This window comes from Heptranchias perlo, chromosome 7 (genome assembly GCF_035084215.1).
Source record: "Heptranchias perlo isolate sHepPer1 chromosome 7, sHepPer1.hap1, whole genome shotgun sequence".
NCBI lineage: Eukaryota > Metazoa > Chordata > Chondrichthyes > Hexanchiformes > Hexanchidae > Heptranchias > Heptranchias perlo.
In genome coordinates this window covers 88,150,802-88,174,196 of record NC_090331.1, presented here as the reverse complement: position 1 = coordinate 88,174,196, position 23,395 = coordinate 88,150,802, and the positions used below count along the sequence as shown (strand labels likewise).

The following is a 23,395-nucleotide window of genomic DNA, read 5'->3' as shown; positions in this document are numbered from 1 at the left end:
GGCATCCAAGCACAACTCAGTTCCCATTTTAAAGCACCTCCACTGGGTGTGGTTTAATTATAGCATGACAAGTTTACATAGGCAGTTTCCAGTCTAAATGTTGACATAGGAATGTGTAATGGAATAGTTTAACCTCGGTAGTGGGGAAAACTTTTAGAAACGATAATCTGGGACAAAATTAACAGTCACTGACAAGTGTGGATCAATTAAGGAAAGCCAGCATAGATATGTTAAAGGCAAATCATGATTAACCAACTTGATAGAGTTTTTTGATGAGGTAACAGAGGGTGGATGAGGGCAATGTGGTTGATGTGGTATAAATGGACTTCCAAAAGTCCATTTGATAAAGTGCCACATAATAGGCTTATCATCAAAGTTAAAGCCCATGGAATAAAAGGGGCAGTGGCAGCATGCATACGAAATTGGCTGAGTAACAGGAAACAGAGTAGTGGTGAACTATTGTTTGTTGGACTGGAGGGAGGTATACAGTGGTGTTCCCCAGGGGTTGGTACTCAGACCACTGCTTTTCTTGATATATATTAATGACTTGGACTTGGGTGTACAGGGCACAATTTCAAAATTTGCAGATGACAAAACTTGGAAGGGTAGTGAACAGTGAGGAGGATAGCAATAGACTTCAAGAGGCTATAGACAGGCTGGTGGAATGGGCGGACACGTGGCTGATGAAATTTAACGCAGAAAAGTGTGAAGTGATACATTTTGGTAGGAAGAACGAGGAGAGGCAATATAAACTGAAGGGCACAATTCTCAAAGGGGTACAGGAACAGAGAGATCTGGGGGTATATGTGCACAAATCGTTGAAGGTGGTAGTGCAGGTTGAGAAAGCGGTTAAGAAAGCATATGAGATCCTGGGCTTTATAAATAGAGGCATAGAGTACAAAAACAAGGAGGTTATGATGAACCTTTATAAAATACTGGTTTGGCCACAAGAGTATTATGTGCAGTTCTGGGCACCATGCTTTAGGAAGGATGTGAAGGCCTTAGAGAGGGTGCAGATGAGATTTACTAGAATGATTCCAGGGATAAGGGACTTCAGTTCCATGGATAGACTGGAGAAGCTGGGATTGTTCTCCTTAGAGCAGAGAAGGTTGAGAGGAGATTTGATGGAGGTATTCAAAATCATGAAGGATCTAGATAGTGTAGATAGAGAGAAACTGTTCCCATTGGCAGAAGGGTCAAGAGCCAGAGGAGATAGATTTAAAGTGATTGGCAAAAGAACCAAAGGCGACATAAGGTAAAACTTTTCAAAAAAAAAACACAGCAAGTGGTTATGATCTGGAATGCTTAGCCAGAGGGGGTGGTGAAGGCAGATTCAATCGTGGATTTCAAAAGAGAATTGGATAAATACTTGAAGGGAAAAATTTTGCAGGGATACGGGGATGGGACAGGGAGTGGGACCAACTGGATTACTCTTGGAGAGCCAGCACGGACTCGATGGGCTGAATGGCCTCCTTTTGTGCTGTAATCATTTTATGTTGACAGGAATTACACAGACACAAGATTGATACATTATTGATAAATATTGATAAATAATCACAACACCTATCTCTAGGGAACGTCACTGTATAGAATCCCTCACCCGTCTAGCCTCCAATCTTTCTTGCATCAATATTATAATGGTCAATGCCCCTCTGAAAATGTCACACTTTCTTCTAACCTCCCAATCTGCTACCCTACACACTCATCCTCCTTATATCCCCAATGTGTTGAAATCAAGACTTTTTACATTATTTCCTGCTCCAAGTTATTGGGGCAATTTTAACCTAACCTGCCTGTTGGGAAACTGACAGGAGTGGGTGCAATGCTGGTTTTACACCCCGCCTGGTTTTACACTCCGCTGAAGCGAATGGAGTGTGATAGCGGGTGAGGTGTAACACCGACATTCCACCTGACCCCATGGGATTCCCACCCAAGTGGCCGAGGTTAAAAGTGCCCCCATTATTTCCACAGGACCTCAACAATGTAGAATTTCTTACCTCCTCAGTCTTCAAACCTAAGTTTACCATCACTACTTCCCGGTTTATTTCATCATCTCTTTAGCTTTGGTGGTGTCCTTTCATCTGGAATGTGGTTCTTAGCTTTACCTATTTTTCCTTCAGTGTTATGGTTAAGCCTTTCCTGCTCTGAAGGTTTAACTCACCTAGACTCAATGCAGTGTACCAGAGAGGGCAGCCTCCTGACATGATCATATTTGTGTGAATCAGGAGTTCCAGAGGCTTGTGTGCATAGCTAAATTCAGGCATAACCAATGTTAAAAAGTATTCTAGTCTGTTTCAAGAGTGTTTCTCTCTCTCTCTCTTCAAGAGAAAAGCATTCCAGTCTGTTTCGGAGCAGGTTCGAAGGGCCGAATAGCCTACTCCTGCGCCTATTTTCTACGTTTCCTTCGCTTCAATATGGCTAACAGCACAGCTGGTGAAAACTAAGGCTTTCTTTAATGTCATATTGAATGGTTTGAAATATTAATGGAGGTAGCTAGATGTGACAGTGCTAACATACTGTGGTTGACATCTCTCTTCCATCAGACATATCTGGTAAAATTTGTTTCAGTCAGGTTTTTCATGTTGTATTTAAAAAGAGACTTAATAACACACCTGATTTTTTATAATGCTGTGTAATGCCCTAAACTTTGATTGGTAAAGATGAATTGGCCTTGAGTGGGATTACTGTACTGGTTTTGGCCACAAAAATGCATTTCCACAATTCAAAAGGAGATTGAATAGTTATTGAAAGTTCAGTATGACGTTTACTACAATAAAAGGGTAGTTGTTAATCATGGGCAGCATTAATTCTGCAAAAAACAAGAGCTTGTAAGAACATTTCCTGTTCATGGAGTTAAGGAATGAAGTAATGTAAAACCATTGGTAAAACTACTTACAAGTCCAAATCATCACAGAGTAAATGAAAGGAATCACAGGGCAGCAAACTCAGGCTCAAAAAAAAGTTGAAGGGACGATGTTAATTGTGATAACCCAGACTTACACCATAATGTTTGCAATTAAATGACAAGTTTGTGCAATACAGCACTTCCCACATACACCATCAAAGGAGCAACAGTTATTCTGCTAGCGGGTTTCCAGTAAGATCCTTTCCCTCAAGAGAAAAAAAAACTACACAATCGCGGACTAGGCGTTGCAATGGATACTAAGCCATTTTTATAGACTGGAGCGGTGTTGATTCTTAAATGGTGTCCAGAAATCTCTTGTCTTAAAAAAAAAATAAAGACACTTTCTACTTACTTCTGCATTTTAAAAGATTGAATATTATGGTTTGCTGTAAATTATTACTAGTAGTCAAGCAATTATTAGACTTTTTTTCCTCATGATCCAATCACTATCCTAGCCCTTGTCCAGTATTGGACTTAGCAAACCATAATGGGATCTAGGAACTGAAGTGTCATTACCCTAACCTTACCTGTTCAAAAAGACGATAATCATTTCTCTCATACAAGCACTTTAAACTTCATAACCCTTCTCCAGCATATTTAAAATAAACTAAAATCAACCTGTTCCTCCATTCAAATAGCAAAATGAAGGCTCGCGCATGCGCACATTTATCGGGAAACGGGTGGGTGGAAGAATCGGGGGGGGGGGGTACAGTTGCGCACGCATGCGCAGCGTGCCGGGCGTTTCCTTTGAGGTTTGGCGCGCGCTCACAACCGTAACGGTCGCGCCCGCACACGCGCTCTCTCTCTCTCTCTCTCTCTCGTTGGGTGCGTATGCGCGTGCGCAACTCAGCCCCGGAGCAGGGCAGGAACCCGATGCGCGCGATTGCGCGTGCGCAGGTCGGATCTCTTGCCCCTGGAGCCCCGAGTCGGTTAGCGGGGGCGCGCGTGCGCAAAGTCGAATCGCTCGACGCTGGAAGCCGCCGAGAGCCAGTCAGTTAGTCAGTGTGTGTGAGAGAGAGTGACGCGGTGGAGGTGTAAGGGACTGACGCGGTGTTTACGTCTCGGTGTGAGTGTCCAGTGGCAGCAGAGAGAGCCGGGACTGAGGGAAATAAAACCGGTAAGAGACAGAGAGCGAGATAAATCAAAGAGAGAGAAACGGGGGGTGAGGGGAAGAAGGAGCCGCAGAGAGCGCGGGGAGGTGGGTGGGGGCTGAACAGCAGCTTTTTCCTGGATCTGAACAATGGCGGCTGTGAGTGAACAGGGCTCTCAGACTGGAGAGGGAGAGAAGGGCTCTCTCTGCTCATGCAGCAGCCTCCAGCAATGTTTACATCGAAAAGGAATTTCCCCCCGTCCAGAAAAACCCCGCCAAAACCTTATTAAACCACCAGCCATTTTTCCCACTTTCGATTTTGGCTTGTTAGCTTGCAATAGTTTTTAAGTTAAAATGCATACAGAAAAGCAATCTTGTTCCTATTGCAACACCAATTTTTTAAAAAATCATTACTGTTTAGAGAAAATGGGCGCCAGACCATTACAATTAACAAGAAGTGAGAGACCATGAGTAAAATGTTTCGTATGCCATTATTATCAAATATATAACCATATGCACATATATAACCAAAAAAAAAACAATCCTGACCAAATTTCTCTCTCCTATTTCATGAGTTTACAAGAAGTAGGATATTACTGTACAAGTAGCATCTAAATACAAAGGTACAGAAATACATATGAAATTGTACAAGTGATGGTGCAAGATATGAATTCTTCCAGGAGTGCAGAAGACCTATGGTTGTGGGTTTACAATGGTCTTTCGTACAAGTGAAAGAATGTAGTTTAACCACTATTACTGATTGGTCATACTGCTTATAGCAGTTGTATGGAAAATTACTTTCACAGGTATTAGCTCCATGATGATGAATGACGCCACAAACAGCTTCTACTGATTTTATTTTGTTTTTGACGAGGGGAAAGCAACAGAATTGATGCAGATTAAAAGTTATAAATAGAATATGCATGACCAATTGTGACATTTCCTCAATTTGTAGTACCAGTTCAAATTTAAAATGTTATACAATGCTTTGAGGGTAGTTAAAGGATTCATTTTGTTTTATAGGAACCCTGCAAATATATAAAGCAATAAATTCTGTTTTGTGTTAACTATTTACAGGTATGTGAACATTTTTTGCATATTTTCTGGGCGATCTTTATATTTAATGCTATTGTGCTGGCCTCATTTCCCTGCAACATGTAATACAGTAGCAAGAAACAAAGAGATGACATTAAATAAAATTACTTGGTATCAGTGTGCAATCTTGGTTTTACCATCAGGATGTTTTTTTAATGAAACAGCTGCTATTCACAGTACATAATACAGTCAGAAGTCTCTGTGGTATATTTTTGATTTATTTTTGCGTAAGTTACACAGTGAAGTGCTGATTTATCTGAGGTCAACACTATACAGCCAGGTGATACTGTGTACTTTGGTTGGATTGTGTATTTTGGTGGCCCATATATAGTAATTGTTCTCGGGTGTCTGTTCCAGTCAAGGGATTAGAGACCATTCTTATTACTGGGATTTATTTTAAATTGGCATTTTTACCCTCATTGCAATCAACTGTGGAAGAGTTAAGAGTGGGAATCATTTGCCATGGTATTTTTTTTTAAAGTGAAGCTAGGTTTCAAGTGATAAAATTGTATTTTGTTACCAGAATACTTGTTTCAAAGTGTTTTTTAACTATAATAAATTATGAATAAATAAAACAAAGCATCAAATGCAGATTCATGCAGGATAATGAATATAAGTTTTTATTTTTATATATATATATATATAGATACTTCGGCACTTGCCGCACAGAGCAACCTAGTGGCCGGAATCTGCACAATATTTGGCTTAACCATCTATCACCAGATCTGGCTGGATGGACCACATCAAGCTCTACTGGGCCTTGCTCTGCCAAAACTGCTCACTTATGTAGGATCATCCTGGAGCATTCAGGTGCAGCAAGCAGTTAGGAAGGCGAATGGTATGTTGGCCTTCATTGCAAGAGGATTTGAGTACAGGAGCAGGGATGTCTCACTGCAGTTATACAGGACCTTGGTGAGACCACATCTGGAGTATTGTGTGCAGTTTTGGTCTTATCTGAGGAAGGATGTCCTTACCATTGAGGGAGTGCAACAAAGGTTTACCAGACTGATTCCTGGGATGGCAGGACTGACGTATGAGGAGAGATTGGGTCGACTAGGCCTGTATTGAAGAATGAGAGATGATCTCATCAAAACATGTAAAATTCTAACAGGACTAGACAGACTAGATGCAGGGAGGATGTTCCCGATGGATGAGGAGTCCAGAACCAGGGTCACAGTCTCAGGATACGGGGTATGCCATTTAGAACAGAGATGAGGAGAAATTTCTTCACTCAGAGGGTAGTGAACCTGTGGAATTCTCTACCACAGAAGGCAGTGGAGGCCAACTCATTAGATGTATTCAAGAAGGAGATAGATATATTTCTTAATGCTAAAGGGATCAAGGGATATGGGGAAAAAGCGGGAACAGGGTACTGAGTCAGCCTTGATCATTTTGAATGGCAGAGCAGGGCCGAATGGCCTACTCTTGCTCCTATTTTCTATGTTTCTATAACCCCGGCTTCTTTTCTCCATTACCAAACACCTCCTTAGACCCCTCTCCCCTGCCCCTTCCTGTTCCCCATGTTCGATGACATTTTAAATGGTTTCCTCTCCTTTGGGACTGTCCCTCTCCCTTTCAGATATACTGACATCACCCCTTCCTCAAAAACCCACCCTCGATTTCTCTGACGTTGCAAGCTACCACCCCTTGTCCAACCTCCATTTCCTCTCTCAAAGTACTTGAACATGCTGTCGCCTCCCTGATTCGTGTCCATCTCACCTGCTGTTTACTGTTGGAATCCCTCCAGCCCCTCCCGTAGCATTAAATTGCCCTAACCACAGCTAACCATATCCTCCTCCTCCTACAATGCCTTTCCTCTGCTGCCCTTGCTTAGCTCCACTGTTACCTAATAAAGAGATGTTTTTCCTCTCACCTACGCACTGTCACCTCGGGTGCCCCCGAAGAATGCATCCTTGACCTGTTCCTCAGCTAGATGCTGCCCATTGGCGATACCATCCACAGACATAGGGTTGGCTTTCACATGTACACTGATGACACCAGCTGTGCCTCTCTACCACTCTGTTGACCTCTCATGGCCTCTGTTGTCAGACTACTTGCCTGATCCATTCTTGGATGAGTCAGAATTTCCAGAATTGGAAAGACTGATGCCATCATCTTTGGTTTCAATCAGAAACTGTGCAGCCTTGCCATCTCGCTCTGCAGGCACTATGTCTGGCTGAACCAGGCTGTTTGCAATCTCAGCGTCCCATTCGACCCCAAATCTGAGTTTCCGATCCCATATTCTCTCCATCACTAAGACAGCCAACTTCCATCTCTCTAACATTTCCTGCCTCAAACCTCTGCTCCAGCCCATCTTCCAACGAAACCCTCACCCATGCCATTGTCACTTCCAGATTCAACTATTCCACTGTTCTCCTGGACAGCCTCCCATCCTCCACCCTCCATAAACTTAGTATCAGCAAAACTCTGTCTTTCTTGCTTCATCGCCCCTATCTTCACTGACCTACATTAGCTCCTGGTCTCCCAAAACTTCAAATTAAAAATTCTCATCCTTTTGTTTAAATCTCTTCATGGCCTCGTCCCTCGCTATTTCTAACCTCCTCCACTGAATTAATGTTCCTCTGAATTCAGCCTGTTGTGCATCCACCCCCTTTCACTTTGCCCCATCATTCGTGGCCTTCCCTTCAGCCACCTACGCCCCACGTTCTGGAATTTGCTCCCTAAACCTCTCTGCCTCTCCACCTCCCTCTCCTTTAAGACCTTGTTTAATATCCACCTTGTTCACCAAGTTTTTGGTTACCCCCTCCTAATATCTCCTTTGTCTCACCATCCATTTTTTTCCATACTCCTCTATGAAGTGCTTTGGGATGTTTTTCTATGTCAGGGGAGCTAAATAAATGCAAGTTGTTGTATATCGTGACAGTTGACATGGCAAAATTAATGGGAAATGTGTGACTAAATATTGTGACTTCAGGAAGTGAGGTTTGTAGATAGGAAGTGCACATGCTGCTAATGTATAATTTTTTTGTCGAGGTTATATGTCAGTACCTGAAAAGTATGCATTTAAGTATGTCTAAATTTACTGTTGTTCACTCAGCACTGCATTTGTAACTTTCCCGACTGTGCTGTAAAGACCAGTTCCATGCTTCAGTGGCGTGTGCGAATCCTGTACGTAGGAACAGGAGTAGGCCATTCAGCCCCTCGTGCCTGCTCCGCCATTTGATAAGATCATGGCTGATCTGTGATCTAACTCCAGAAACCCGCCTTTGGCCCATATCCCTTAATACAGACCGTAGCAGAAAACTAACGGTAGTGAACTATACAGAACAAGTTATTCCAAAATATTAAGAGGAGGTTACCCAAAATGTAACTGAATTATTGGGTGAATTTTTTTTTCCTTTTGATGTGCTTTGCAAAAAACAGTCAGACTGGAAGGATAACATTTACGTGTCATTGTTTGACACTTTGTTTGGGAGATGAAAAAAGTAAGACTTGCATTTGTATAGAGCCTTTCACAATCTCAGCACGTCCCAAAGTGCTTTACAGCCAATGAAGTAGTTTTGAAGCGTAGTCACTGCTGTAATGTAGGAAACGCGGCAGCCAATTTGTGCACAGCAAGTTCCCGCCAAAAACAGTGTGATAATGACGGGACAATCTGTTTGTGATGTTGGTTGAGGGATAAATATTGGCTGGGACACCAGGGAGAACTCTCCGGCTCTTCCTCAAAATAGTGCCACGGGATCTTAGACATTTACCTGAGAGGGCAGACGGAGCCTCGGTTTAACGTCTCATCCAAAAGAACGCACCTCCGACAGTGCAGCACTTCCTCAATACTGCACTGGAGTGTCAGCCTAGATTTTTGCGCTCAAGTTTCTGGAGTGGGTCTCGAACCCACAGCCTTCTGACTCAGAGGCGAGAGTGCTGCTACTGAGTCACAGCCGATACCGTTGGGTTTAAAGACTTCAGTGATATATAAAGCTAGGAGGGAGTCAGAAGTGGTTTAAAAAAATATCAGGGCAATCAACAAACTTTTAGGATTGGTCTCATAGTATTTTGTCAATGTTAATGTAGAGATACACAGTGGGGCAATGAATGATAAAATCCTGTTCATTCTAATGACTGAGGAAGACCTCGGAATTTGAGAGGCAAATCCTGTCCTTAGGAACTGAATAAGCTGGGTAACCCATTAGTTTCCTCCCTTGTTCACGCAGTTTGTGGGGTAAAGAAAATAAATTGTTGCGTGCACAAAGGGAAGCTTTTTAATAGGTGGATAGGCTAAAGAATGGCAGTTTGATTTTACTGTAGTTAAATGAAAGTTGTTCATATTGAGGCATAAAGTGCACAGGATAAAGAGATATTGGTCATCAACGGTGGATGAGGAAAAGGATTTGGTGATTACCAATCATTCACTGACAGTATTCTGTTAATGTGAAGCTGTTATCGGCACGCCTAACTATATATTGAGATGCCTCTCAAGGGCATTTGATTGCAAGCTGAAACAAAGTTATTTTAACCTTTATACATCATTGATACGGTCATATTGAAATACTATGTGCAGTTTATCTTCAAAAGGGCAATTGATGTGTAGAAGAAGCTTCAGTGAAGAATGACTGTGATTCTAGGATTTGGGGGTCGAATGAAAAGAGACTCACAGAATTGAAATAAAAACAGAAAATGCTGGAAAAGCTCAGCAAGTCAGCCAGCACCTTTGGAGAAAGAAACAGTTAGGATTTCAGGTCAAAGACTTTTTGTCAACTGGAAGATGTTAAAGAGTTAACAGTTTATAAACAAGTAGAGAGTCAGGGAAAGGGGGGAGGGGAGGAAGAACTGAGCTTGTTTTCATTATAGAAAGATTAAGAGGCATCATACATATTTTTAAAACAGAGAGGATTGCATAATGTAGATGCAAGTAGGTCATTTAATTTAGACTGAATGCAGAATTAGAGGATGTGAATGTAAGTCTACAACACCTCGAGCAACACCAGATTAGGAGGCCTGCTATTTCCCCCCCCAACCCAACCCCCAGTGGAGTTGTGGATTTGTGGAATCGACTTCCACATAAAACAATTAATGTGGTGCTGATTAGTAACTTTTTTTTAAAAGGAGCTAGATAAATATATGTTTGGGAATGGGATTGTGGGTTAAGGATAAACACAGATAGGTAATTGAATGCTTTTTTTGAACATGTGTTCTGAATTGCTAATACCCCCCCATGGAGATGTAATGCCAAGAAAGGATCTGAGGTAGGATATATCATGTAGGCTATAAGGCTACATAGTTACTGTGGGGTTTTGCTTAATATACCTTTTGAAGAGGCAGGTAGAATTTTAAAACTTTCCCAAGGATGTTACCAGAGTTGGGTGGAATCCACAAAAAAGGGAGATAGTGGAATAGGTTTAATTACCTGAACAGGTGGCTTTCATCCTGTTTTAATAGATTCTTGATCCCCATTATCTTGTAAACCGTCTCCCATCTGAAGTGACTGGTTGGTTAGTTATTAGTTATAGTCCACCGTGCCTAGTGGCACATGAAGCAACCCATTTCTTCCACTGCTGTCTGCCCAGAGCAAGATATTTGACACCGATTGGAGTATCTTGCCTTATATCCAGCAGATCGCAGTTTTCCACAGTTGATGTTTGGAGATAGAATTGAAAAGCAAAGAAGTTATGTTAAACTTGTAAAGAACCATGGTTATGGACCACACTTGGAGTATTGTGCACAGTTCTGGTCTTCATATTATAGAAAGGATATGGAGGCATTGGAGAGAGTGCAAAGAAAATTCACAAGGATGATACCAGAACTCAGAGGATATCCGTATTAGGAAAGGCTGAACAGGCTAAGGTTCTCTTCTCCAGAAAAGAGAAGGCTGAGGGGTGACCTTTTAAGGTGATTGGCAAAAGAACCAAAGGTGACATGAGAAAAAACTCATTTTACGCAGCGAGTGGTTAGGATCTGGAATGAACTCCCAGGGTAGGTGGTGGAGGCAGATTCAGTCATGGCTTTCAAAAGGGAACTGGATAAGTACTTGAAAGGAAAAAACTTGCAGAGCTACGAGAATAGGACGGGGGAGTGGGACTAGCTAGATTACTCTTGCATAGAGCCGGCACGGACTCGATGGGCCGAATGGCCTCCTTCCGTGCTGTAACCATTCTTTGCTTCTCTGACTTGATGGAGGCCTTTAAGATTTTGATAGGGTAGACGTAGAAAAAATGTTTCCACTTGTGGGGGAATCCAATACAAGAAGTCATAAATATAAAATAATCGCTAATAAATCCAATAGGGAATTCAGGAGGAACTTCTTTACCCAAAGAGTGGTTAGAATGTGGAACACGCTACCACAAGAAGTATTTGAGGCAAATAGTATAGATACGTTTAAGGGGAAGCTAGATAAGAACATGAGGGAGAAAGGAATAGAAGGGTATGCTGATGTGGTTAGATGAAGTAGAGCATAAACGCCGGCATAGACCAGTTGGGCGGAGTGACCTGTTTCTTTGCTGTAGTTTCGATCTAACTCTATGTTTATATTTGCACATCTGTAACAGACTCGTCTTGTTTGTGGGTTGTTTCCATAACAAAAGGCATTTTAACATGGACAGGTCGTTAGCCTGACTCTCAACCCCCTACATTCATGGGTTCAAGTCCCACTCCAGAGACCTGAGCACAAATATCTAGGTTGACACTTCAGTGCAGTACTGAGGGAGTGGGGCACTGTTGGAAGTACCGTCTTTCGGATGAGACGTTAAACCAAGGCCACGTCTGTTCTCCCAGGTGGACGCAAAAGATCCCAAGGCACTATTTCGAAGAGGAGCAGGGGAGTTCTCCCTTGAGTCCTGGCCAATATTTATCCACCAACAGTATTTTTAAAAAACAGATTAACTGGTCATCATCACATTGTTGTTTTTGGGACCTTGCTGTGCGCAAATTGGCTGCTGTATTTCCCTTCATTACAACAGTGACTACACTTCAAAAAGTACTTAATTAGCTGTAAAGCACTTTGGGACGTCCTGAGTCCGTGAAAGGCTCTATATAAATGCAAGTCTTTCTTCCTTCTTACCAAGAGAATAGGCGGGCGGCCTTTAGCCTGACTCCGACCTTTCAACCTGTCTGGCTTGGGTGGCCTGACCAGGATTTATACTCTCACCAGCATAACACTCAGGGTCAGAAGAGCATGCAAGCCTTCCCATTAGGTCAAGGTGCAGACCCTAGGGAAGGGAAGTGTCTGCATGCAATCTTAAAGCTATTAAGCAATTGAGTAAGTAAATTCATCAATCTTTATAAAAGAGTATTTTTTTCCTATCTTAATTAGAGGGTAAAAAAGTCTGCCCGTTTCCACAGACCAACTGCAGCTCACAGGAAGGATGGGCAAACCTGCTCCAGGTACACCCTGAACTGGATGCTTGGAGATTTAACAGAAATTGGCAGTCTCACTCAGGTCATATAGATGGTGAAATGGGAGCAGGGAATATAAACATTGATGGAATGGGATATGCTCTTCTGTGAGTGTCTTGTCACATTGAGACAAAGTCACGGTAGATGTTGCACTGTACTTGCCCTGGGAGTGCTTGATACTGACATAGCAACATAGGAATTGCTAGAAAGAAAAAGACCACGGCCCATCTAGTTCACCTTGTACCATCCTGGTAGTCGCCTGATACAACAATATTGGAGTTATTGACTAATCATAAAGCAATCAATCTCTATCAATTAGTCTACAACAGACCCAGACATGAGATGAGAAAAACCCCCAGTGGTGAAAATTTGAACCAAAGGTCCAAAGTCACGAAGCACACTACACTTACCATATGTCATGTCTCAACTAGATTTTCTGAAATAAATCTGTCGATCTGACATTGGGCAACGAAAGATTTCTGTTGACCAGTTCGGACATTCTTCACCTCGATGAGCACAAATATTATTTTAAAGGGAAAGAATATATTGCAGTGGGCAAGCTAAAGAAAGACTTGCATTTATATCAAGCCTTTCACATCCTAAGGATGTACCAGAGGTCTTCACAACCAATGAATTGCTTTTGAAGTTCATTCATGCCTTCTGTAAGCAGATGTGGCAGTCAATTTGTGCATAGCAAGGTCCCATAAAACAGTAATGAGATGAATGACCAGTTAATCTGTTTTGGTGGTGGTGGAGATTATAGTTTTAAAACTTCTTTATATTGGTGTTCATTTTTTATTCCTCCATTTTCTCCCTTCCTTTCCTGAATGCAGTGACACGTGTCATGATATGACCTACAACTTTTCACTACCATATCTAAGATCTTAGAAGTTTGAGCCTGGAAGGTGAGTGATGGCAGACCTTTCGATTGAGCCTGATCCTGTGCTTGCCTCATGTCCATACGCACACTCTTTGTAGCAGTGATCATTTAGTAGCAAATATGAATGATGTCCCCAGGTAGGGATGTCCCAGCAGACACCAGCTATCACAACACATGTAAGGACTTGCACAACACCAGGTTATAGTCCAACAGTTTTATTTTAAATCACAAGCTATCAAAGCTTACCTCCTTCGTCAGGTGAGTGAAGGGTTCTAAAAGCGCATAGCATATATAGTCTCTGACTATATATAGTCTCTATATATATATACATATATATATATATATATATATATATGCTATGCGTTTTTAGAACCCTTCACTCACCTGACGAAGGAGGTAAGCTCCGAAAGCTTGTGATTTAAAATAAAACTGTTGGACTATAGCCTGGTGTTGTGCAAGTCCTTACATTTGTCCACCTCAGTCCATCACCGGCATCTCCACATCATATCACAACACAGACCAGGGAGTGAATCTGGCATCTTCCTGGCCTGTACACCTCTCCCCCCCACACTAGGTAGTGCATTTATCGATTGAATGACCAGAGGAGCTCTCCTTTGTAAATGGTAAAAAGTTCCTTTGTAAATGGAGTTATATTAACAAAAGGCTTTATCTACAGTATCTAAAGACTTATCTTTCTTGCTGTGATAGCTTGGAGTGCGGAGCCTGGCTTGTTTGATGACTGCCTGTTTTATTGGGTGACTTTTCCACCTTCACAGAGCTTGAATTTACTGTCATTTTCTAATTTCTTATATAGTTGGATTTTTATTATGTCTGCCAAAGTTGTCGTAATGTATAATTAATAGGTTACGTTTTGGATTGTTTAACTAGCCAGAGATCTCTAAAAGTATTTAATTAATATCCCTTAAATACATGGTGTCCCATGAATTCGGTTTATTACTGGTGCAGTCTAAAGGGCTGATGTGAAATCTTTCACAACACCACTGTCTGACATCAGCAAGAGTCTTGAGGAACGGAGAGAATTAGTAAACTTCAGTGAGGTGAATAATTCCCCTGTCCTACACTGCCAAATTTCTCACAGCAGTATTTACAGATATGGACTTATGCTGAATATGTTCCTGGCATATCGGTCCAGACGATTAAAAGCGGTTGAAAATCTTATGTTTTCACACAGTTGAATGCAGCTAGACAAGTGTATGTGATTCATGTGTTGAATAATGAATATGTTGGGGTCGGATGTGTTAAATATCTCCACAGCTGAGCTTGACAAAATAACTCCTTTGTAAGTTATAGTTCCTTCTCAAGTGGTGATAGTTATCATATTACCGGGCGGCCTGTGCAATCTATTTCTAGCAGTTGTAGCTTTGAAACTGGGGAGGAAATAAGCTCTGATATTTTTGTAGCTTCTGTGGCCCAAGAAAAAATAGTAGAAATTGTTTTCTGGTGCCATACCTGTAGGAAACATTTTTTTAAATATTTCTCAAAGTAAATTTGGAACAATATTTTTGTTAAACTGGTTTAATGTGCTACAGGGGAAAAAAAATCATACTTACATGCCCATTGCATTTGATTGAAACCCTGAGAACATTGACTATCTTCTTATAGGTTGGGGTTTAGAACTGAAGAATGTCCATTTGACTAAGCACAAATAGTTTTTATTCTTTCTCGGGATCTGGGCATCGCTGGCAAAGCTGAAATTTATTGCCATCCCTCATTGCCCTTGAGAGGTGGTGGTGGGCCTTTTTCTTGAACCGCTGCAATCCATGTGGTGAAGGTTACTCCCACAGTGCTGATCGGTGGGAACTCCATGATTTTGTCCCAGCGACAATGAAGGATTGGCGATATATGTCCATTCAGGATGGTGTGTGACTGGGAAGAGAACTTGGAGGTGATGGTGTTCCCATACACCTGCTGCCCATGTCCTGCTAGGTGGTGGAGGTCCCGGGTTTGGCAGGCGCTGCCGAAGAAGCCTTGGTGAGTTGCTTCATTGCATCCTGTAGATAGTACACACTGCAGCCACGGTATGCCAATGGTAGATGGGGTGCCGATCAGGTGGACTGTTTTGTCCTGGATGATGTCGAGATTCTTGAATGTTGTAGCTGGATCAACATTTTTCGAATCCTGTCGAGTCTGCATTGGGGTAGGAAATTTGACTTCCTTAAAGTAAGACATAATTTTTTTTAACACAGAGATTGGTAGACTACTTTGAACAAAAAGAACGACTAGACTTTCCTGCCCCTTCAAGTTATGTTAAGTGTGTTTGGAATTTAGAAACTGGCTTCCCCTTTGAATGAAAGAGCAATTAACTCGCAGGGTAGAGCACTCCTTTAGTATGCATGAGATGAAGGGATTGATCCCACATTCTCATTCAATGTTTATTTAATTCTCTCTTCAAATGTAATTGACTTTACTTCAGTGGCCACTTAATGTGAAGCAGGCCATTTCAGGTCTCTTTCTCTCCCTTGAGACACCATTGATGGAGAAGGGCTGCCTGCACCTTACAGAGATTCCATTCATTTTGATTAGAATCGTAACTTCGACCTGGCTTGGCAATTAATCCGCAGCCACCTGTATCGAAAGAACATATTACCCACTGGATGTACTGAACACCACTGTTAATGTTTTCTCAGTCTGGCAGCTCCAGATAGGCTCCCAACTCAGTCCAAAATTATGACCCCCATTAAAATTAATGTTGTCCCTTCAGGTTGCAGGTGAATCCTGTCTGTCAGTGATATCACTGAAGTCGTCCGGGTGGAAGGAGCCAGATATGACCAACTTTGTTGGGTAGGAAATTTGACTTGGAAAACAACGATGACACCTTTTTTTTAACATAGATAGTGGGGAAGTGTAGAAGGATATGTTGATTGGGTGAGGTGAAGTAAATAGAGCGAGAGGAGGCTCGTGTGAAGCACAAACACCGTTGGGCCGAATGGCCTGTTTCTGTACTGTAAATTCTATGGAAACCTCTCTCCTCCTTAGACGTTCCTTAAAATCTATCTCTTCGACCAAGCTTTTGGTCACCCATCCTAATGTTGCCTTACGTGGCTCGGTGTCAAATTTTGTCTGATTACGCTTCTGTGAAGCACCTTGAGACATTTTATTATGTTAAAGACACTATATAAATGCAAGTTGTTGTTGTAATTCTATGCAAGTCTTGAAGAAAAAGTACTTCCTTAGCCTCTAATTATACAGTGCAGAGGTGCGACATAAAAAGTGAGATAAATGGGTAAAAATCACAACTCTCAATGTGAAAATGTAGCAGGTGACATATGTTTTTATATATATCTGTATGCAAAACTGCAAAGACTATGTGCAATAGAATAAATGCTGATACTGCAGTATGACAGGTTGGGGCAACGTTCAAAAATATAGTGAAATTGCTGCATGGTTGGAAGTGACTGGTATTGCTCGCTAAGAGGATATGAAAAGAGATGTGAGAAAAGCACATCAGCGCTCACCCTAGTTATTACACATTACATACCTGTGCAATGCCCTTCCCCACCATTAGTAATGCTAAGTGGTGGAGAAGCGTATTTTCTGTTTCATATTTTGTATTTCTGTCACTTTAATGGATACTTGCAGTGATTCAATTTTAAAAGTTTGTAACAAAAACTGATTCTTTAAATTCTGTTTTTTGGGGGCCGCAGAACTCTTGTGGTGCAGCAAACTAAACGACCCATTACAACAACGACAATAACTTGCATTTATATAGCGTCTTTAACATAGTAAAATGTCCCAAGGTGCTTCACAGGAGCGTTATCAAACAAAATTTGACACCAAGCCCCATAAGGAGATATTAGGACAAAGAGGTAGGTTTTAAGTTGCGTCTTAAAGGAGGAGAGAGAGGTGGTGAGGTTTAGGGAGGGAATTCCAGAGCTTAGGGCCCAGGCAGCTGAAGGCACAGCCGTCAATGGTGGAGCGATTAAAATCGGTGATGTGCACGAGCAACTCGCCAAGGCTTTTTCGACAGCACCTCACAAACCCGCAACCTCTACCACCTAGAAAGACAAGGGCAGCAGGCGCATGGGAACACCACCACCTGCTAGTTCCCCTCCAAGTCACACACCATCCTGACTTGCTATAGACAGAACTAAGCGATTCCACAACCAATGAATCAGATCAAAGCTGTGCAGTCCTGCCACATTCAGTTGTGAATGGTGGTGGACAATTAAACAAATAACGGGAGGAGGAGGCGGCTCTGTGAACATCGCCATCCTCAACGATGGCAGCATCCAGCACGTGAGTGCAAAAGACAAGGCTAAAGCATTTGCAACCATCTTCAGCCAGAAGTGCCGAGTGGATGATCCATCTTGGCCTCCTCCCAATATCCCCACCGTCACAGAAGCCAGTCTTCAGCCAATTCGATTCACTCCACGTGATATCAAGAAAAGGCTGAGTGCTCTGGATACAACAAAGGCTATGGGCCCCAACAACATCCCGGCTGTAGTGCTGAAGACTTGTGCTCCAGAACTAGCCGTGCCCCTAGCCAAACTGTTCCAGTACAGCTACCACACTGGCATCGACCCAATAATGTGGAAAATTGCCCAGATATGACCTGTCCACAAAAAGCAGGACAAATCCATTCCGGCCAATTACTGCCCCATCAGTCCACTCTCCATCATCAGCAAAGTGATGGAAGGTGTCGTCAACAGTGCTATCAAGCGGCACTTACTCACCAATGAGTTGAGAGTGACTGCCCTTGACATCAAGGCAGCATTTGACCGAGTGTGGCACCAAGGAGCCCTAGTAAAATTGAAGTTAATGGGAATCAGTGGGAAAGCTCTCTAGTGGCTGGAATCATACCTAGCACAAAGGAAGATGGTAGTGGTTGTGGGAAGCCAATCATCTCAGCCCCAGGACATTGCTGCAGGAGTTCCTCAGGGCAGTGTCCTAGGCCCAACCAACTTCAGCTGCTTCATCAATGACCTTCCCTCCATCATAAGGTCAGAAATGGAGATGTTCGCTGATGATTGCACAGTGTTCCGTTCCATTCGCAACCCCTCAGATAATGAAGCATTCTGTGCCCACATGCAGCAAGACCTGGACAACATCCAGGCTTGGGCTGATAAGTGGCAGGTAACATTGTGCCAGGCAATGACCATCTCCAATAAGTGAGAGTCTAACCACCTCCCCTTGACATTCAACGGCATTATCATCGCCGAATCCCCCACCATCAACATCCTGGTGGTCACCATTGACCAGAAAGTTAACTGGACCAGCCATATAAATACTGTGGCTACCAGAGCAGGTCAGAGGCTGGGTATTCTGCGGCAAGTGTCTCACCTCCTGACTCCCCAAAGCTTTTCAACCATCTACAAGGCATAAGTCAGGAGTGTGATGGAATGCTGTCCACTTGCCTGGATGAGTACAGCTCCAACAACACTGAAGAAGCTCGACACCATCCAGGACAAAGCAGCCCGCTTGATTGGTACCCCATCTACCACCCTAAACATTCACTCCCTTCACCACGGGTGCACCATGGCTGCAGTGTGTACCATCTACAGGATACACTACAGCAACTCGCCAAGGCTTCTTCAACAGCACCTCCCAAACCCGCAACCTCTAACACCTAGAAGGACAAGGGCAGCAGGAACATGGGAACAATACCACCTGCACTTTCCCCTCCAAGTCACACACTATCCTGACTTGGAAATATATCGCCGTTCCTTCATCGTCGCTGGGTCAAAATCCTGGAACTCCCTTCCTAACAGCACTGTGGGTGAGCCTTCACCACACGGACTGCAGCGGGTCAAGATGGCGGCTCACCACCACCTTCTCAAGGGCAATTAGGGATGGGCAATAAATGCTGGCCTTGCCAGCGACGCCCACATTCCATAAAAAGTCTTTCTTTTTATTACTGCACATTGAGCCTTTTTAAAATGCAACACTACCCTGTAATATAGCTCCTAAACATTGTACTACCTCATATTTTAAATCTTTATATATAATAGAGTGGTCTCAATTTGCACTTCCAGGTCACCTATCAGCTGTATGCTGTAGTTGCTGTTGGGAAGGTGATGGTGAGCCTTCTTGAACCGCTGCAGTTTGTGTGGTGAAGGTACTCCCAAAGTGCTGTTAGGTAGGGAGGTCCAGGATTTTGACCCAGCGACAATAAAGGAACAGCGATATATATCCAAGTCGGGATGGTGTGTGACTTGGAGGAGAACTTGGAGGCGATGGTGTTCCCATGCGCCTGCTGCCCTTGTCCTTCTTGGTGGTGGAGGTCGTGGGTTTGGGAGGTGCTGCTGAACAAATAAGTTCAATAAAATATAAACTTCCTTATTACAGTCCCCACCACTTAAAACATCCACGTTTAAAATGGGCAGTCACTTATATCGACCAAAAAACAATAACCATTTGCATTAACATCAATTTCAAAGTTGTCGGCTATAGCGTCTTATGTGCTCCGTTTATTTCAGGCAGAATCTGTTCGTTCACCTTGTTAATGTGCACTGAATGCAAGAACAAATGTAAGTTAATAACACAAAAGCAAAATACTCCGGATGGTGGAAATCTGTAATAAGTAAATAACACCTCGTCTCATTAATGTTCAATTATGTTTTGTGTACTTAAACCCTTCTAATCCCCTCCAAAGTGGTGTGGGGTTACAGTTTGTACTAAGCACTGACTGCAGTTTAAGTAAAGCTAGTTGCATTGCATGGAGTCTTGTTTAGTTTATTCAATGGTGATATACAACATTCTTGTTGATTGCTGTAATAGCACGACCACGTTATACCGACTGTCGCATATAAGAACATAAGAACATTAGAAATAGGAGCAGGAGTAGGCCAATCGGCCCCTCGAGCCTGCTCCGCCATTCAATAAGATCATGGCTGATCTGATCCTAACCTCAAATATAAATTCATGTCCAATTTCCTGCCCGCTCTCCGTAACCCCTAATTCCCTTTACTTCTAGGAAACTGTCTATTTCTGTTTTAAATTTATTTAATGATGTAGCTTCCACAGCTTCCTGGGGCAGCAAATTCCACAGACCTACTACCCTCTGAGTGAAGAAGTTTCTCCTCATCTCAGTTTTGAAAGAGCAGCCCCTTATTCTAAGATTATGCCCCCTAGTTCTAGTTTCACCCATCCTTGGGAACATCCTTACCGCATCCACCCGATCAAGCCCCTTCACAATCTTATATGTTTCAATAAGATCGCCTCTCATTCTTCTGAACTCCAATGAGTAGAGTCCCAATCTACTCAACCTCTCCTCATATGTCCAACCCCTCATCCCCGGGATTAACCGAGTGAACCTTCTTTGTACTGCCTCGAGAGCAAGTATGTCTTTTCTTAAGTATGGACACCAAAACTGTATGCAGTATTCCAGGTGCGGTCTCACCAATACCTTATATAACTGCAGCAATACCTCCCTGTTTTTATATTCTATCCCCCTAGCAATAAAAGCCAACATTCCGTTGGCCTTCTTGATCACTTGCTGCACCTGCATACTAACTTTTTGATTTTCTTGCACTAGGACCCCCAGATCCCTTTGTACTGCAGTACTTTCCAGTTTCTCGCCATTAAGATAATAACTTGCTCTCCGATTTTTCCTGCCAAAGTGCATAACCTCACATTTTCCAATATTGTATTGCATCTGCCAAATCTCCGCCCACTCACCCAGCCTGTCTATATCCCCTTGTAGGTTTTTTATGTCCTCCTCACTCTCTACTTTCCCTCCCATCTTTGTATCATCTGCAAACTTTGATATGTTACACTCGGTCCCCTCCTCCAAATCGTTAATATAGATTGTAAAGAGTTGGGGACCCAGCACCGACCCCTGCGGAACACCACTGGCTACAGGTTGCCAGTCCGAGAATGTACCATTTATCCCAACTCTCTGCTTCCTGTTAGACAACCAATCCTCCACCCATGCCAGAATATTACCCCCAATCCAGTGATTCTTTATCTTGAGCAATAATCTTTTATGTGGCACCTTGTCGAATGCCTTCTGGAAGTCCAAATACACTACGTCCACTGGTTCCCCTTTATCCACCCTGTACGTTATATCCTCAAAGAACTCAAGTAAATTTGTCAGACATGACTTCCCCTTAGTAAAGCCATGCTGACTTTGTCCTATCAAATTATGTTTATCCAAATGTTCCGCTACTGTCTCCTTAATAATAGACTCCAAAATTTTACCCACCACAGATGTTAAGCTAACTGGTCTATAATTTCCAGCCTTCTGCCTACTACCCTTTTTAAATAAGGGTGTTACATTGGCAGTTTTCCAATCTGCCGGGACCTTTGCCGAGTCCAGAGAATTTTGGAAAATTATTACCAAAGCATCCACAATCCCTACTGCCACTTCCCTCAAGACCCTAGGATGTAAGCCATCAGGTCCAGGGGATTTATCCGCCTTGAGTCCCATTAATTTACTGAGTACCATCTCCTGAGTGATTTTAATCGTATTTAGCTCCTCCCCCTCCTCGAGCCCCCTGTTTGTCCAGTGTTGGGATATTCTTAGTGCCCTCGACCGTAAAGACTGAAACAAAATATTTGTTCAGCATTTTTGCCATCTCCATGTTTCCCACCATTAATTTCCCGGTCTCATCCTCTAAGGGACCTACGTTTGCCTTAGCCACCCTTTTTCTTTTTATATAACTGTAGAAACTCTTGCTATCTGTTTTTATATTTTTTGCTAATTTATTTTCATATTCTATCTTCCCTTAATCAATCCTTTAGTTACTTTTTGCTGTCTTTTGCAGACTTCCCAATCATCTATCCTCCCACTAAGTTTGGCTACCTTATATGTCCTTGTTTTTAGTCGGATACTATCCTTAATTTCTTTACTTAGCCACGGATGGCTGTCATTTCTTTTACACCCTTTTTTCCTCAGTGGAATATATATTTTTTGAAAGATGTAAAATAACTCCTTAAATGAACACCACTGCTCATGTACCGTCTTACCCTTTAATCTATTTTCCCAGTCCACTTTAATCAATTCCGCTCTCATACCATCATAGTCTCCTTTATTCAAGCTCAGTACGCTTGTTTGAGAACCAACCTTCTCACCCTCTGATTGGATATGGAATGTAACCATGTTATGGTCACTCATTCCAAGGGGATCCTTAACTGGGACATTATTAATTAACCCTGGCTCATTACACAGGACCAGGTCCAAGGTTGCTTGCCCCCTTGTTGGTTCAGTTACATACTGCTCAAGAAATCCATCCCTAATACTCAATAAACTCTTCCTCAAGGCGACCCTGCCCAATTTGATTTGTCCAGTTAATATGATAGTTAAAATCCCCCATAATTATAGCTGTTCGCTTATTACATGCCCCGACTATTTCCTGATTAATACTTCTTCCAGCAGAGTTGCAACTATTAGGAGGCCTATATACTACGCCCACAAGTGTTTTTTGCCCCTTATTATTCCTTATCTCTATCCAAACTGTTTCATTATCCTGATCCTTTGTCCCAATATCATTTCTCTGTATTACAGTGATTCCTTCCTTTATTAACATAGCCACCCCACCTCCCCTTCCTTCCTGCCTGTCCTTCCTGATTGTTAAATACCCTGGCATATTTAATTCCCAGTCGTTGTCACCCTGCAGCCATGTTTCTGTAATGGCCACAAGATCATACCCATACGTCGTTATTTGTGCCATTAACTCATCCATTTTGTTACGAATGCTACGTGCATTCAGATAAAGAACTTTCAAATATGTTTTGTGACACTTAGTTCCTGCTTTTTCCTTTTTTAACACTTTACCTTTTACTCCATACCTTCTGTCCCTTCCTGATATGCTTTCCTCTGTCTCCCTGCTCAGGTTCCCAACCCCCTGCCACAGCTTTGATGCTGGGTTAATCGCCTTACGCCTTCTAGTTTTCATTTTATCTGTCGTGCCTAAAGTACACTTTCTTTCCGCTGCTCTATGCTTTTCCCTTTCACTTGTTCTTGAACAACTGTTTGTACTATTTGTATTGTAGATTTCGCCTTGGTCTTGCCCTCTCTTGCTGCTCTCAACTTTATTCCCTTCTGACTCCCCGCTCAGGTTCCCACCCCCCTGCCACTCTAGTTTAAACCTTCCCCAACAGCACTAGCAAACAC

The 23,395-nt window shown here is 42.6% G+C and overlaps 1 protein-coding gene across 4 annotated transcripts in view; it reads left to right on the top strand.

Moving 5' to 3' along the window:
• Positions 1-3,835: 3,835 nt before the first annotated feature.
• The window catches only part of creb1b (cAMP responsive element binding protein 1b), a 63,651-nt gene continuing 44,091 nt past the window's right edge, over positions 3,836-23,395 (top strand). The window contains exons 1-2 of one of the 4 annotated variants that reach the window (XM_067988083.1): positions 3,836-4,022; positions 5,019-5,072. The gene's annotated coding sequence lies outside the window, so the exon portion shown is untranslated. Of the gene's footprint in view, positions 4,023-5,018; positions 5,073-13,273; positions 13,346-16,042; positions 16,123-23,395 lie in introns of those variants that run through there. The other 3 variants (XM_067988082.1, XM_067988085.1, XM_067988084.1) reach the window with 3 other exon arrangements.